We start from the raw sequence: 15462 nt of genomic DNA, 5'->3' as shown, positions 1-15462 counted from the left end.
CCCCGGCGCTCGCCCCCGCCTCGCCTCGCTACCGCACCATCTCCCCCGACCCCATCTCTCTCTCTGCCCTTTGTAAGCCCTCTCCCCTTCCCTCTTCTCTGCTATTTAGTGCTAATTAGTATGAAATAGGATGAACCCTAGGCTATTTTTTAGTGTAACAAAAAACAAAATTGATTATATAGGTTTCTTGCATTTTTTAATTAAAGCAATTGTTGTTTTTTAAATTTTATAGTGCTAGTTATTTAATTAGAATCAGTATGAAACCTAGGACAGGTTAGATAAAACAATTGTTCCTATTTAAAAATTTTTAGTTAAAGCAATTGTTTCTATTTAAAAAATAGAATTTGAAGTGGACAGATTAGTTCTATATTTAAAAAAAACATGACTTCTTGCATTTATATTTTTCTTCAAGTTCTATATTTTTTTTCCTTTTATATGCAAATTTGAAGTGGACATGTGATATGTGGACATGTGATTTGGACATGTCATATTTGGAATTTCGACATGTCATTTGGACATGTGATGTGCAGGGCAAATGATCCGAGTGGCCTATGTTTCACCGGAATGTTGATTCATTTCCTTCCTGGTGAATTTCAAGCACTCAATATGTCCACTTTTTAGAAAAGGTCATGCCGAAATTTTCCGTGAATTTTGGCATGACTTGTGCTAGAAAGTAGGCATATCGAGTGGCGGGAGTTGCTGGAACGGCATTCCAGCAAACATAGATCTTTTTTTTATGTCACTTCTCGTTTTTTATAGTTTTAGAATTAAACGAGGCAACTTAATTGTAGGAAACATGTCGAACAACGAAGAAATCGGGCCTTCTAACCAAGATGCAGACAAGATGGATTATGAGGGTGACCAAGAGTACCTTGACTATTTGATTGCTAAGCAAAGTCATTGTTTGCAGGTCGTCCTTGATGATGGTCCTGACGCCGACATCGACACTGAAGGCACCGGCACCGATGGCGGCGCCGAGACCGGCTGGGAAGGTACCGGCGAGGAAGGAACCACCGGGGAAGATACCAGTGCCGATATCGGAGAGAAGAAGCAGAAGAAGCAGAGGATACAAAAACCTAACAAACTCGGGATTGAACGACTGGTGATCACAAAGATGGCACCTGGCAAGTTTGGGCCATTAGATCCGGAAGAACCTCGCAAGTGTTATGGGAACCAAGTAGGATGCATCCTACGGGAATGCGTGAGCATCAACGACAATGACTTAATGAGTGAAGAACATTTGAGGTAGTTGCTCCTGACAAAGTTGCACAAGAGATTCAAGTTCCCCGACCGGGATGATAGCATAGAGCAACCGTGGGATGATCCGAAGATGAAAAAGATTAACAATCATGCCATGGGCATGTTCAACAATGATTTGGTCTCTTGGAAAGGGAGGGTGAAACGAGCTATTGAGGATGAGGAACCCCTGTCCAAGATTCTGGAGGAAAATTTGACACTTACGGAAGAGGAGTTCGAAAAGTTCAAGGACACTTGCTCTATCGAGGCAGCCAAGGCTAAGGCTGCGAAATTCAAGAGCCTTCAGCAAAGGCACACGGGGAAGCATCGCCTCAGAAGCCGTGCCTACCTTGGCAAAAGGCCCATATGGGATAAGGAGGACGCGGAACGTGAAGCGGGTCTCCCAGACCCCTTCGCGAAGTTCACCAACCCCTTGGAGCATGACTTCATCAGGGCCCGCTACAAGTGGTACAAGAAAAAGAAGGTTCTTTACACGGATGAGATCACAAGGAGATTGGTTAGATTACTGGTAATTATTCTTTTACCACCTTACATTTATCTCCTGATCAAATTGACTACACATTCATAAACGGTTCACGTTCCTTCTATAGGAGAAGCAACACCAGCTTGAAGCCGAAAGCCCTACTTCACCGATGAGGCCCAAGTGGATGCAATATGGACCACGGCACCGGAGACGGCGCCACATGGAAGGTGTTTTACAAAGAGGGCCCAGACTCCAAGAAGCAGAAAAAGAAGTTTAGTCAGACGGACATCAACGAGAAGGTGAAGCTTGCGGTCGAGAAAAAAGCAGCTGAGGACGCACAAAAAGCAGCCGAGGAGAAACATGATTTGCTAAAGCAAGCAGTAGATGCAGCTGTAAATGCCTGCAGAAATGATTTCGCTACTAACTTGGTCCCGGCTATCATCAACTGGACGAAAGAAAATCCAGACAAGACGGTACATGATTTCCCCATGCCCAGTTTCATCGGGAGCAACTCGATGAACAACACCATCGCACCATCATCTGCTCAGGCAACTGGGCATGCTCTCGCACCCGCACCCGCACCCGCTCATAGCAGCCTATCCTCAGTCTCTAGCGCGCTAGGCGGGCCTTCGTCTTTGGCTGATCTCGATGCCCTCACGGTAATTACATGCCGCACCAACATACATATCTAGAATATTCCATTTTTGTTGCCTTTTGGATGTTTTACGTCGCAGACATGTGTTTACAGGCCGACGAAACCTCATGCACCATACTCTACTTGATCAAAGGCCAGAAGGTGGACGTGGGAAAGGGGGTGATAATGAACCCCTTGCAACCCACGTTCCACAACCAGCCGATGCCCGCTGGGCACTTCAGGGTTAACTTGTCCAGTGTGAAATCGAGCACGATGATTTGCCTCCTCCAGTACGGCTTGGGAGAGAGGACGATGAGACCCCGCTGCGGATTGGAAGCTGCAAGGGTTGGGTGCTGCTATGGCCGAAGAATCCTCTTCGTCTGGAGTCGGCGGAGAGCACACCAATAACCACACATCAACAAGCATGTATGGAGACCACCACCCCACCTATGCAATTACCAGCTCATGTAGTGCCGTGTGAGAGCGGCGGACGACGTGATGAAGGGGGTCCAATAGTGGCTAATATAATCAGCCCCGTAGAATAAAGAATGGATGATGAGACGGAGGAGACGGAGGACCCAATGGGTTTCCTCAATACAGGCGCCTATGAAGGTGATTTAGATATGATGAGTCAGCCATATGACGAATTGGGCTACCAGCATGTTGATGAGGATATGGATGATTTGCTCGGGCAGGAACGTCCTAGCAGGGATTGCAAGAAGTCTCTATTCATGAAATCATCACAGGACACTCCTGAAGATGCCGCTTCAACACAAGCTCAACTAGTCGGGGGTCGTACAGTGCTTAGCCCGGCAACACTGGGGCAGGGGTTAAGGAAGGGTCTGCAAGGTGTGCCCAAGAAAAAGGAGAGGAAGAGATCGGGGAAGAAAGGCTCAGCTGCCTGCAAACAAGCCAGAGCACATAGCAGCCACATGGTGGATTCTGAAGAGGCACCCGTCAAAGGTGCGGCCATGTTCCATGTCACGGGCGAGCCGATGCTACCACTGAAACTGCTAGAGGCACTGATACGTCTCCAACGTATCTATAATTTATGAAGAATTCATGCTATTATATTATCTGTTTTGGATGTTTATGGGCTTTACTAAGCACTTTTGTATTATTTTTGGGACTAACCTATTAACCGGAGGCCCAGCCCATATTGTTGCTTTCTTGCCTATTTTAGTGTTTCGAAGAAAAGGAATATCAAATAGAGCCCAAACGGAATGAAACCTTCGGGAGAGTTATTTTTGGAACGGAAGCAATCCAGGAGACTTGGAGTGCACGTAAGGGAAGCAACGAGGAAACCACGAGGCAGGGAGGCACACCCCCAACCCTCGTGGGCCCCTCGTGGCTCCCCTAACCGACTTCTTTCGCCTATATATGTCCATATACCCTAAAAACATCAAGGAGCACAATAGATCAGGAGTTCTGCCACCGCAAGCCTCTGTAGCCACCGAAAACCTCTCGGGAGCCCTTTCTGGCACCCTGCCGGAGGGGGAACCCATCACCGGTGGCCATCTTCATCATCCCGGCGCTCTCCATGACGAGGAGGGAGTAGTTCACCCTCGGGGCTGAGGGTATGTACCAGTAGCTATGTGTTTGATCTCTCTCTCTCTCTCGTGTTCTTGATTTGGCACGATCTTGATGTATCGCAAGCTTTGCTATTATAGTTGGATCCTATGATGTTTCTCCCCCTCTACTCTCTTGTAATGGATTGAGTTTCCCTTTGAAGTTATCTTATCGGATTGAGTCTTTAAGGATTTGAAAACACTTGATGTATGTTTTGCCGTGCTTATCCGTGGTGACAATGGGATATTCACGTGATCTACTTGATGTATGTTTTGGTGATCAACTTGCGGGTTCCATGAACTTATGCATAGGGGTTGGCACACGTTTTCGTCTTGACTCTTCGGTAGAAACTTTGGGGCACTCTTTGAAGTACTTTGTGTTGGTTGAATAGATGAATCTGAGATTGTGTGATGCATATCGTATAATCATGCCCACGGATACTTGAGGTGACATTGGAGTATTTAGGTGACATTAGGGTTTTGGTTGATTTGTGTCTTAATGTGTTATTCTAGTATGAACTCTATGATAGATTGAATGGGAAGAATAGCTTCATGTTATTTTACTATGGACTCTTGAATAGATAGAACAGAAAGGATAACTTTGAGGTGGTTTCATACCCTACAATAATCTCTTCGTTTGTTCTCCGCTATTAGTGGCTTTGGAGTGACTCTTTGTTGCATGTTGAGGGATAGTTATATGATCCAGTTATGTTATTATTGTTGAGAGAACTTGCACTAGTGAAAGTATGAACCTTAGGCCTTGTTTCCTAGCATTGCAATACCGTTTGTGCTCACTTTTATCATTAGTTACCTTGCTGTTTTTAGAATTTCAGATTACAAAAACCTATATCTACCATCCATATTGCACTTGTATCACCATCTCTTCGCCGAACTAGTCCACCTATACAATTTACCATTGTATTGGGTGTGTTGGGGACACAAGAGACTCTTTGTTATTTGGTTGTAGGGTTGTTTGAGAGAGACCATCTTCATCCTACACCTCCCACGGATTGATAAACCTTAGGTCATCCACTTAAGGGAAATTTGCGACTGTCCTACAAATCTCTGCACTTGGAGGCCCAACAAAGTCTACAAGAAGAAGGTTGCGTAGTAAACATCAAGCTCTTTTCTGGCGCCTTTTCCGGGCAGGTGAGTGCTTGAAGGTTTATCTTTGGATCTTGCAATCGAATATTTTAGTTTATTGTTTTATCACTAGTTTAGTTTATAAAATAAAACTACAAAAAAAGGAATTGAGGGTTCCTCATATGCTTCATCTTTTTAATATCTTTCGTGAAAATGATGGGAAGGAAAATTGTGCTCAAGTGCTAGAAGAAGAAGTCCATAAACAGTTTGGCACTAAATATGTGAATGATGAGCATGATTGCAATGTTGTTAGTATGAATTCTTTGAATACCAACGATGCTAATGATATGCAAAGCCACAAGCTTGGGGATGCTATGTTTGATGAATATGATATTTTTTGTCCCCCAAGTTTTGATGAGCAAATTTATTTTGATGAAAGCATGCCTCCTATTTATGATGATTATTGTGATGATACATATGCCATAAAGAATAAACATAACCATGAAACTTGTCATCCTGATTTTAGTTTTCAATTAGATTATGCCTCACATGATAATTATTTTGTTGAGTTTGCTCCCACTATTATTCATGAGAAGAAATTTGCTTATGTGGAGAGTAATAAAAATTATATGCTTGTAGATCATGAAAAGAATGCCACATGTGATGGTTATATTGTTGAATTCATCCATGATGCTACTGAAAATTATTATGAGAGAGGATTATATGCATCTACATATTGCAATGATATCAAGTTTCCTCTCTATGTGTTGAAAATCTTGAAGTTGTGCTTGTTTTGCCTTCCTATGCTAGTTGATTATTGTTCCCATAAGTTGTTTGCTCACAAAATCCCTATGCATAGGAAGTGGGTTAGACTTAAATGTTCTAGTAATATTCTTCATGATGCTCTCTTTATGTTTCAATTCTTATCTTTTATGTGAGCATCATTGAAATTATCATGCCTAGCTAGGGGCGTTAAACATTAGCGCTTGTTGGGAGGCAATCCAATTTTATTTCTGTTCCTTGCTTTTTGCTCCTGTTTAGTAATAAATAATTCATCTAGCCTCGGTTTAGGTGTGGTTTTATGTTTTAATTAGTGTTTGTGCCAAGTAGAACCTTTGGGAAGACTTGGGTGAAGTCTTTATGATCTTGCTGTAAAAAAACAGAAACTTTAGCACTCACGAGATTAGCTGCCATTTTTTACTGGAGAGTGATTTTAGGTTGATTCTTTTTGAAAATGATTAATAGACAAATTCCTCAGGTCCAACAATTTATTTCAGAATTTTTGGAGTTCCATAAGTATACGTTTGATATAGATTACTGTAGACTGTTCTGTTTTTGACAGATTCTGTTTTCTATGTGTTGTTTGCTTATTTTGATGAATCTATGAGTAGTATCGGAGGGTATGAACCAAAGAGAAGTTGGAATACATTAAATATCACACCAATATGAATTTAGAATGAGTTAACAATAGTACCTAAGTGGTGGTTTTATTTTCTTATACTAACGGAGCTTACGAGTTTTGTGTTGTGAAGTTTTCAAGTTTTGGGTAAAGATTCGATGGACTATGGAATAAGGAGTGGCAAGAGCCTAATCTTGGGGATGCCCAAGTCACCCCAAGGTAATATTCAAGGACAACCAAGAGCCTAAGCTTGGGGATGCCCCGGAAGGCATCCCCTCTTTCGTCTTTGTTCATCGGTAACTTTACTTGGAGCTATATTTTTATTCACCACATGATATGTGTTTTGCTTGGAGCGTCATTTTATTTTGTTAGTATTTTCTTGCTATTATTTAGAATAATGTTTTGCATATTTATTTTCAATAAAAATGTCAAGGATAGCCTTTACCATGCTCATTTTGCAAATATACATGTTGCTGTTTCAAAACAGAAAGTTTACCGTTGTTGCAAAAATTCCCTAGAAAAGTCAGAGAATGATATAATGTTGAAACTTTTTCAATATTGATCTCTGATAAAGGTTATACAGCATAGTATTTTTCTCATAATTTTTGTAGTTAGGGAAGTATGATGAATCTTGCATTCTTTACAGGCTATACTGTTTTGGCAGATTGCTGTTATGTTTGCATTGCTTGCATATGTTTTCTTGTTTAATGATTCTATTTGAGGATAGGAGTATTAAATATGCAGAGACGTTTAGTATGAAATGTTAAATAATAATTTTTGTGGTTTGTTACAATAGAAAATGATAAGGTTTTTGCATTGGTTTATACTAACTTATCTCACGAGTTCTTGTTGAGTTTGGTGTGGATGAAGCTTTCGAGATTTAGGAAACCGAGATATAAAAGGAATTAAGGAGACACAAAAGCTCAAGCTTGGGGATTCCCAAGGCACCCCAAGATAATATTACAAGAAGTCTCAAGCATCCAAGCTTGGGGATGCCCCGGTAGGCATCTCACCTTCTTCTTCAACAATTATCGGTTAGTATCGGTTGAGCCTAAGTTTTTGCTTCTTCACATGAGTTGTGCTATCCTTGCAATGTCATTTTATTTTGCTTTGCTTGCTGTTTGAATAAAATACCAAGATCTAAAATTCTTAAATGAGAGAGACTCTTCACATAGCTACATAATTATTTAACTACTCATTGATCTTCACTTATATCTTTTTGGAGTAGTTTGTCATTTACTCGTGTGCTTCACTTATATCCTATGAGTAAATGGTTGAATGATTTGAATATCATAAATCTGAAATTATATATGTACTTGAACAATTCGTGAAAGAATATTGAAGGAAGAGAGATTTCACATATAAATATACTATCTTAGACATCTTCTATGATTGTGAGCCCCATTAATTATTTTCAAACTTGAGAAAATTAGTTGAAATTGGACAAAGGAAGACAACATAAAGAGTTATGCTTGGGTATATTTGTATAGAAGTTATATTGTTATAGATCCTCCAACATGTGGTGCTTGCTATTTAGAATCCTTTGCTAGCCTAAATATCTGTACTAAGTGGGAATACTACTTGTGCATCCAAATCCCTTGAACCAAGTTTCTTCCATGAGTGTCCACCATGCCTACCTATATGCGGTATTTACCTGTCGTTCCAAGTAAATTTGCATGTGTCAAACTCTAAACCTTCAAATGATAATTTGTTTTGTATGCCCGAATCGCTCATGTAGCGACTAAGGGCTGTGAGTATCTTTCATGCTAGGTGGGTTATTCTCATGATGAGTGGACTCCGCTCATCATTCACGAGAAAAATGGCTGGTAACTGGGACTCCCAGTCCCATGATCAAAAGATCAAAAATCAAATCAAAATAATTGCAAACAAAAACTCCCCCAGGATTGTTGATAGTTGGACGGCACCCGTTGTTTCGGATAAGCCGTGGAGTGTGATTGTTGGTGGAGGGGGAGTAAAATCTTTACCATTCTGTTTGGGAACCGCCTATAATGTATGTAGTATGGAGATATTGGGAACTCTTGGTTGTTATGTTGAAAATGAAAGCATACCTCTCAAAATTATTTATCTCTATTTCAAAATCGAGCTCTGGCACCTCTGCAAATCCCTGCTTCCCTCTGCGAAGGGCATATCTTTTACTTTTATGCAAGAGTTAGTAGTATTCCTTCTCATTCCAATCTACTCTTTAGTTCTCAAGCATCATGTGATGGGGAAAGATCTGAGCATATATGGCCATTCAAATATATTTGATCATGAATTATTATTGTTGACAATTATCTATATGATAAGTAAGTTGGGAGGTGAAACATTAAGCCCCTATCTTTCTCTGTGTTCGATGGATGCTATTTGTTCTAAAAATATGCTTTGAGTGGTAGCAATCATGGAAGACTATATGATATTTTAGTATGTGGAATTTGCTAAATCAAAGCTCTAACATAGACCCTTCCTGAAAATAAGATTAATTACAATTGTTTGATGACTGAGAATGAAGTTTGCTAGTTTGCTAGAAAGTTTATGGTCTATGCTTTAACATTTGAATAGCTCGTTACTTGATCATGAGAAGTTTTATGAGATGAGCTACTGTTATGCCATATAATCATGCTAGGAAAGGTGATTGAAATTTTCATTGATCAAACTTATGCACCTGCTAGCATTCACACTTCATAAATTATTTCTTTTATCATTTACCTACTCGAGGACGAGCGGGAACTAAGCTTGGGGATGCTGATACGTCTCCAAGGTATCTATAATTTATGAAGCATTCATCCTATTATATTATCTGTTTTGGATGTTTATGGGCTTTACTAAGCATTTTTATATTATTTTTGGGACTAACCTATTAACCGGAGGCCCATCCCATATTGCTGTTTTCTTCCCTATTTCAGTGTTTTGAAGAAAAGGAATATCAAACAGAGTCCAAACGGAATGAAACCTTCAGGAGAGTTATTTTTGGAACGGAAGCAATCCAGGAGACTTGGAGTGCACGTAAGGGAAGCAACGAGGAAGCCACGAGGCAGGGAGACGCGACCTACCCCCCTAGGCGCGCCTCCCACCCTCGTGGGCCCCTCGTGGATCCCTCGACCGACTTCGTTTTCCTATATATGTCCATATACCCTAAAAACGTCGAGGAGCACAATAGATCGGGAGTTCTGCCACCGCAAGCCTCTGTAGCCACCAAAAACCTCTCGGGAGCCCTTTCTGGCACCCTGCCGGAGGAGGAACCCATCACCGGTGGCCATCTTCATCATCCCGGTGCTCTCCATGACGAGGAGGGAGTAGTTCACCCTCGGGGCTGAGGGTATGTACCAGTAGCTATGTGTTTGATCTCTCTCTCTCTCTCTCTCTCTCTCTCTCTCTCTCGTGTTCTTGATTTGGCACGATCTTGATGTATCGCGAGCTTTGCTATTATAGTTGGATCCTATGACGTTTCTCCCCCTCTACTCTCTTGTAATGGATTGAGTTTTCCCTTTGAAGTTATCTTATCGGATTGAGTCTTTAAGGATTTGAGAACACTTGATGTATGTCTTGCCGTGCTTATCTGTGGTGACAATGGGATATTCACATGATCTACTTGATGTATGCTTTGGTGATCAACTTGCGGGTTCCATGAACTTATGCATAGGGGTTGGCACATGTTTTCGTCTTGACTCTTCGGTAGAAACTTTGGGGCACTCTTTGAAGTACTTTGTGTTGGTTGAATAGATGAATCTGAGATTGTGTGATGCATATCGTATAATCATGCCCACGGATACTTGAGGTGACATTGGAGTATCTAGGTGACATTAGGGTTTTGGTTGATTTGTGTCTTAAGGTGTTATTCTAGTATGAACTCTATGATAGATTGAATGGAAAGAATAGCTTCATGTTATTTTACTACAGACTCTTGAATAGATAGAACAAAAAGGATAACTTTGAGGTGGTTTCGTACCCTACCATAATCTCTTCGTTTGTTCTCCGCTATTAGTGGCTTTGGAGTGACTCTTTGTTGCATGTTGAGGGATACTTATATGATCCAGTTATGTTATTATTGTTGAGAGAACTTGCACTAGTGAAAGTATGAACCTTAGGCCTTGTTTCCTAGCATTGCAGTACCGTTTGTGCTCACTTTTATCATTAGTTACCTTGCTGTTTTTATAATTTCAGATTACAAAAACCTATATCTACCATCCATATTGCACTTGTATCACCATCTCTTCGCCGAACTAGTGCATCTATACAATTTACCATTGTATTGGGTGTGTTGGGGACACAAGAGACTCTTTGTTATTTGGTTGCAGGGTTGTTTGAGAGAGACCATCTTCATCCTACACCTCCCACAGATTGATAAACCTTAGGTCACCCACTTGAGGGAAATTTGCTACTGTCCTACAAACCTCTGCACTTGGAGGCCCAACAAAGTCTACAAGAATAAGGTTGCGTAGTAGACATCAGGCACTATCAGGGGATCTCAGGAGACTGCACGACCATGTGCTGTCGACTGAGAAAAGCCTACTAGCCTCGAAGGATCCAGGATATCCGACATACACAGCTCGTGTGCCTGAGGGGAAGTGCTACGTCGACACACGACCCGCGGAGGTGTTCTTCCTGTGATTTGACCATATCTTCGAGATGTTTCTGACAAGGCGGCTTGATTTTACAATCGTCCGCCTTTTTGCGCTACATATGAGCTCCGTCATGAAGAGAGAAGAAGTCTCGCAAATCTGTGTGGCGGATCTGTACTACATGCACGAGTTCTTCTTGAGTCTCGGCGACTCTGAGCGTGAAACTGCTTGGGAGTACCTCCAAAACTTCATGGTACAGAATAAGGACCAGGAAATTGTCCTCCTGCCTTATCATCCAAAGTAAGTCATTTCCAGACAACCCTTTCGTACATTTCAATCATTCCTTCTCGCTCATATGGAGAATAATTTGAGGTGTCTTTTTCCCCACAACAACGGGCGCGTCGTCCTTATCTTTCTTTACCCACGAGTCTCCCACGTCGTGTATTTGGACCCTACCAGAAACTACGAGAAGAAGGACTACACCCACATAATGAATATTCTAGATGATGCTCTCCAAGGCTTCAGCTTTAGGGGTGGCCACGTGCAGATCAGGAAACAAAGGAACAAGAAGATGGGTTTCACGCATAAAACTAACTTCTGTTGCATCCATGTCCCAAAACCAAGCAAGAAAGATGGATTCTACATCCTCCATTTCATGATTGAGTTCAGCACGGATCACCAAAAGCTTCGCATCACAAACAGAAATGATGATCATATCCACAAGTGGGTAGAATCTCATGGAGAAGCGAATTATAAACTTAGAGATGACTTCTTTCGCATCCAAAGGGACATTGCAACGATCATCATGAAAGAAGTCGTCGATGAGAAGGGGATGTTCCACCACGGCCCTATATCACGAGCTGACGTCCGAACTCGCATAGGCATGCAACGTCATTACCTCATGCCATTCAAGAAGCTAGGGGCCATCCTCGATGATATGGAAGGATGGAACTTCTAGTGATTTATGATGCCGATGATGATGATATGTGTCGGTTGAACTTGTATACTTTCTGTAGCGATGAAACTTTGTGATGTCCACGGTCCTGTCGAACTTGCATAACGCTACTTTGTTAGTTTGTGTACGATGACCTGCGTACCTCTAGTTAATTAGTTTGCATGTTGTATGTTGCAACCAGTTGCTAACCCTTTCTTTTTTGTGTTGCTCTAGTATATTTTGTTGCATATGATTGTACATCCTCTTGATGAAGATGCATCTCTAACAAGTACCTAGCTTCTTGATGGCGAGGTGGTAGTGCTATGTCGTGTACAAGGGAAGGTTCCAGGGGATTACAACGAGTGGCCTGAGTGTCAGGCGCAAGTGAATGGGGTCTCGGGCACCAGCCATAAAGGCTTCAAAAGCAGACAAGAAGCAGAAGCTAGTTACTTGAGGTTCACGCTAGCGCGAGAGAGGACTTGTAACCGCCGCCTCATGTACTGCATAGTTCCTCTCTCACTCACAGTGATAGCTCTTCTCGCGTATATCATTGTTTAGATGGATGGCATTGTAGTTGCAAGTATTCGAGACTTGTATCGCTATTTTCGAAATGATGACGAGAGACCACTTCCTGTTGGATGATGATTATTATGATGACCACCTTGTATCGCTATGTATATGCTATGATTACATTTGTATGTGTATGATATGCTAGAGATTATTGTATAAAGCCCAAAACAAAATTCAGCAGCACAAAATGTGGAGCAGAAAAAAAACTAATAACAGTAGCGCGGGGTATGGCATTAGCAGCAGCGAGCTCTTAGCAGTAGCGCTCTTCTCATAAGGGTGTTGCAGCTATTATCAGCACGCCTGTATCAGACAAACGATGCTTCTATCCCTAGTTAACAGTAGTGCTAGTCAGACCGCGCTACTGATAAGCATTAGCTGTAGCGTTGTACCAGTAGTGCGGCTACCCGTGCTACTGATAAGCATATAACCCGCGCTACTGCTAGGCTTTTCCCTAGTAGTGATATTGGCTCCTATATATTCTATGAAGATCTTTACAGTCGAGCGTTATGACAACATACGTAATTCCCTTTGTCCATCGGTATGTTACTTTCCCAAAATTCGATCGTCGGTATCTGCATACCTAGTTCAATCTCGTTGCCGGCAAGTCTCTTTACTCGTTCCATAATACATCATCTCGTGACTAACTCCTTAGTCGTTTGCTTGCAAGCTTATGATGTGTATTATCGAGAGGGCCCAGAGATACCTCTCCGATACTCGGAGTGACAAATCCTAATCTTGATCTATGTCAACTCAACAAGCACCTTGGGAGATACCTGTAGAGCATCTTTATAATCACCCAGTTACGTTGTGATGTTTGATAGCACACAAGGTATTCCTCTGGTATCCGGGAGTTGCATAATCTCATAGTTGAAGGAACATGTATTTGACATGAAGAAAGAAATAGCAATAAACTGAACGATCATTATGTTAAGCTAATGGATGGGTCTTGTCCATCACATCACTCTCCTAACGATGTGATCCCGTTATCAAATGACAACACATGTCCATGGTTAGGAAACCTTAACCATCTTTGATCAACGAGCTAGTCTAGTAGAGGCTCACTAGGGACACGGTATTTGTTTATGTATTCACACATGTATTTAAGTTTCCGATCAATACAATTCTAGCATGAATAATAAACCTTTATCATGAATAAGGAAATATAAAATAACAACTTTATTATTGCATCTAGGGCATATTTCCTTCATGTACCCGATATTAACGGGGATGGGGTGCGTTTTGTCCCCGTGAAGCTTCATGGGGATCACGGGGATCGGGGCGGGGATGGTGGAGTCATCCCCGTCCCCGTTGCCTCCTTGAGTTGTAGCTGAAGTTTGGTAGTCAGCCTCATTTACATGCTCGAGGGCTCTTCATACCGCACTTTATTTTTTTGTAGTTAGAGCTAATGAGGCCTTCGCGGTGACGATGGGACGAGATGGGTGATCGATTACGGCGCTGGTCCAATGCTTTTTTCTCCTACAATGCTCCTCGACAGAGTCGGAGTTGTCTGGTAATTGGCGCGTGAGATTTATTTTTTTGGCTCTGTCCGGCACAGGCCTCGACACTTGTTTGTGGTGAGGGCTACGTCGGTGTTTGTGTTTTGTGTGGGTTGTCCGACCGCCCAGGGTGCCTTGTTTTTTCCGGGCGTGTTGTGATAGTTTTTGCTCAGTTTTCCGCTAATTAATGGGGCAACTGTCTTCTTCTTTTCGGTGAAACAAAATCATCTAAGAAAGACTCAAAAACCAAGAGGCAAATATGGTTGTTGTTGTTGTTGTGAATTTCTATAAGAGAGGCATGTGGATGTGTTGGTCGGCGCTTACCCGGCCTGCATGGCGGTACTAGTCGATAACCATTGCATGAACCTTATTTGATCTACGCTAATATATTTGGATGGATTAAAACTGATTATTGTTTGACATATTTTTTTCCTAGTTTTCTCGGTGATGGAAAACTAGAAGGCCCTACTCCATACAAAAAGATGAATAATTTTGTTTTGTTATGTCATATCCACACAAATCCTACATTTGCACTAAAATTTTTCTATTGCGCCCTAGAAAAAAAAACAAGAGGTTTGTTGTATAGTACCATAATTCATAAGAAACATTCCTTCAATTATCCCACATGAATTCTTCGAATGAAATAAGCCCTAAGCAAATAGTGCAGGAGCGTTGTGGATTTGAAAAGGAATGGATGTCCTGCAAGGAAAACAATGTAAAATAATCTAATCCTTCTAATATTCTTTGAATGAAAGAGGGCCTAGGCAATTTGTAAATATTATTTTTTGAAATGATTGGATATTTGCTTATATCCAATAAAGGCAGACCAGCAGAAATATCTTGGACAAAAATTATACTGCAATAGAAGAAAAAAGAATCGGACATAGTTCGGGATTTTGAACCCGACGTGAATCGAACACGCAACCTTCTGATCTGGAGTCAGACGCGCTACCATTGCGCCACGGATCCCATGTGATTCGTGTCATAAACTAACCCATTTATCAGCACAGGCCCAAGTTTGGGGGAGAACTCCATGGGCCCCCCTTCGTGGCTCCAATCCGTCCTAATACGGCCCACTACAAGTAGGATATCATATATCATCTTCGCTAGCATATGGGCCATCATTAGCATACCGCTACTGTTAGGACACAGCCCATGTACTTTGACAGTCTCTTTGATTCAAAGGATTTCCATAGGATCTTTGAAGGATTAGAATCTTTAGGAATTTTTCCTACGTCGATCGTTCGATTCGTAGGATTGAATCCTGTAGGATTTTTTCCTAAGGATTCATTTGTACTACATTTCACAGGAATTCTAACATCCACTCCAACCTCTTGGAAAAAATCCTTTGTTTTTCCCATGACACAATCAAACAAACTCAAATTTTATAGGGATCCAGTGGACATGCCATTTCAATCCAACGTTTTTTCTATTCGGCTGGTCATAGTGGGGAGTAACTTAGACTAGTAACATACATATGTTATTAGTCTATGTTACTA

At 41.6% G+C, this 15462-nt stretch overlaps 1 non-coding gene across 1 annotated transcript; it reads right to left on the bottom strand.

Moving 5' to 3' along the window:
- Positions 1-14860: 14860 nt before the first annotated feature.
- TRNAW-CCA lies at positions 14861-14932 on the bottom strand. The gene has a single exon. It is a non-coding gene; the product is annotated as a tRNA-Trp (tRNA).
- Between the last annotated feature and the right edge of the window lie 530 nt (positions 14933-15462).

This window comes from Triticum dicoccoides, chromosome 7B, assembly GCF_002162155.2.
Source record: "Triticum dicoccoides isolate Atlit2015 ecotype Zavitan chromosome 7B, WEW_v2.0, whole genome shotgun sequence".
Classification (NCBI taxonomy): Eukaryota; Viridiplantae; Streptophyta; class Magnoliopsida; order Poales; family Poaceae; genus Triticum; species Triticum dicoccoides.
This window is presented reverse-complemented; position numbering and strand designations above follow the sequence as displayed.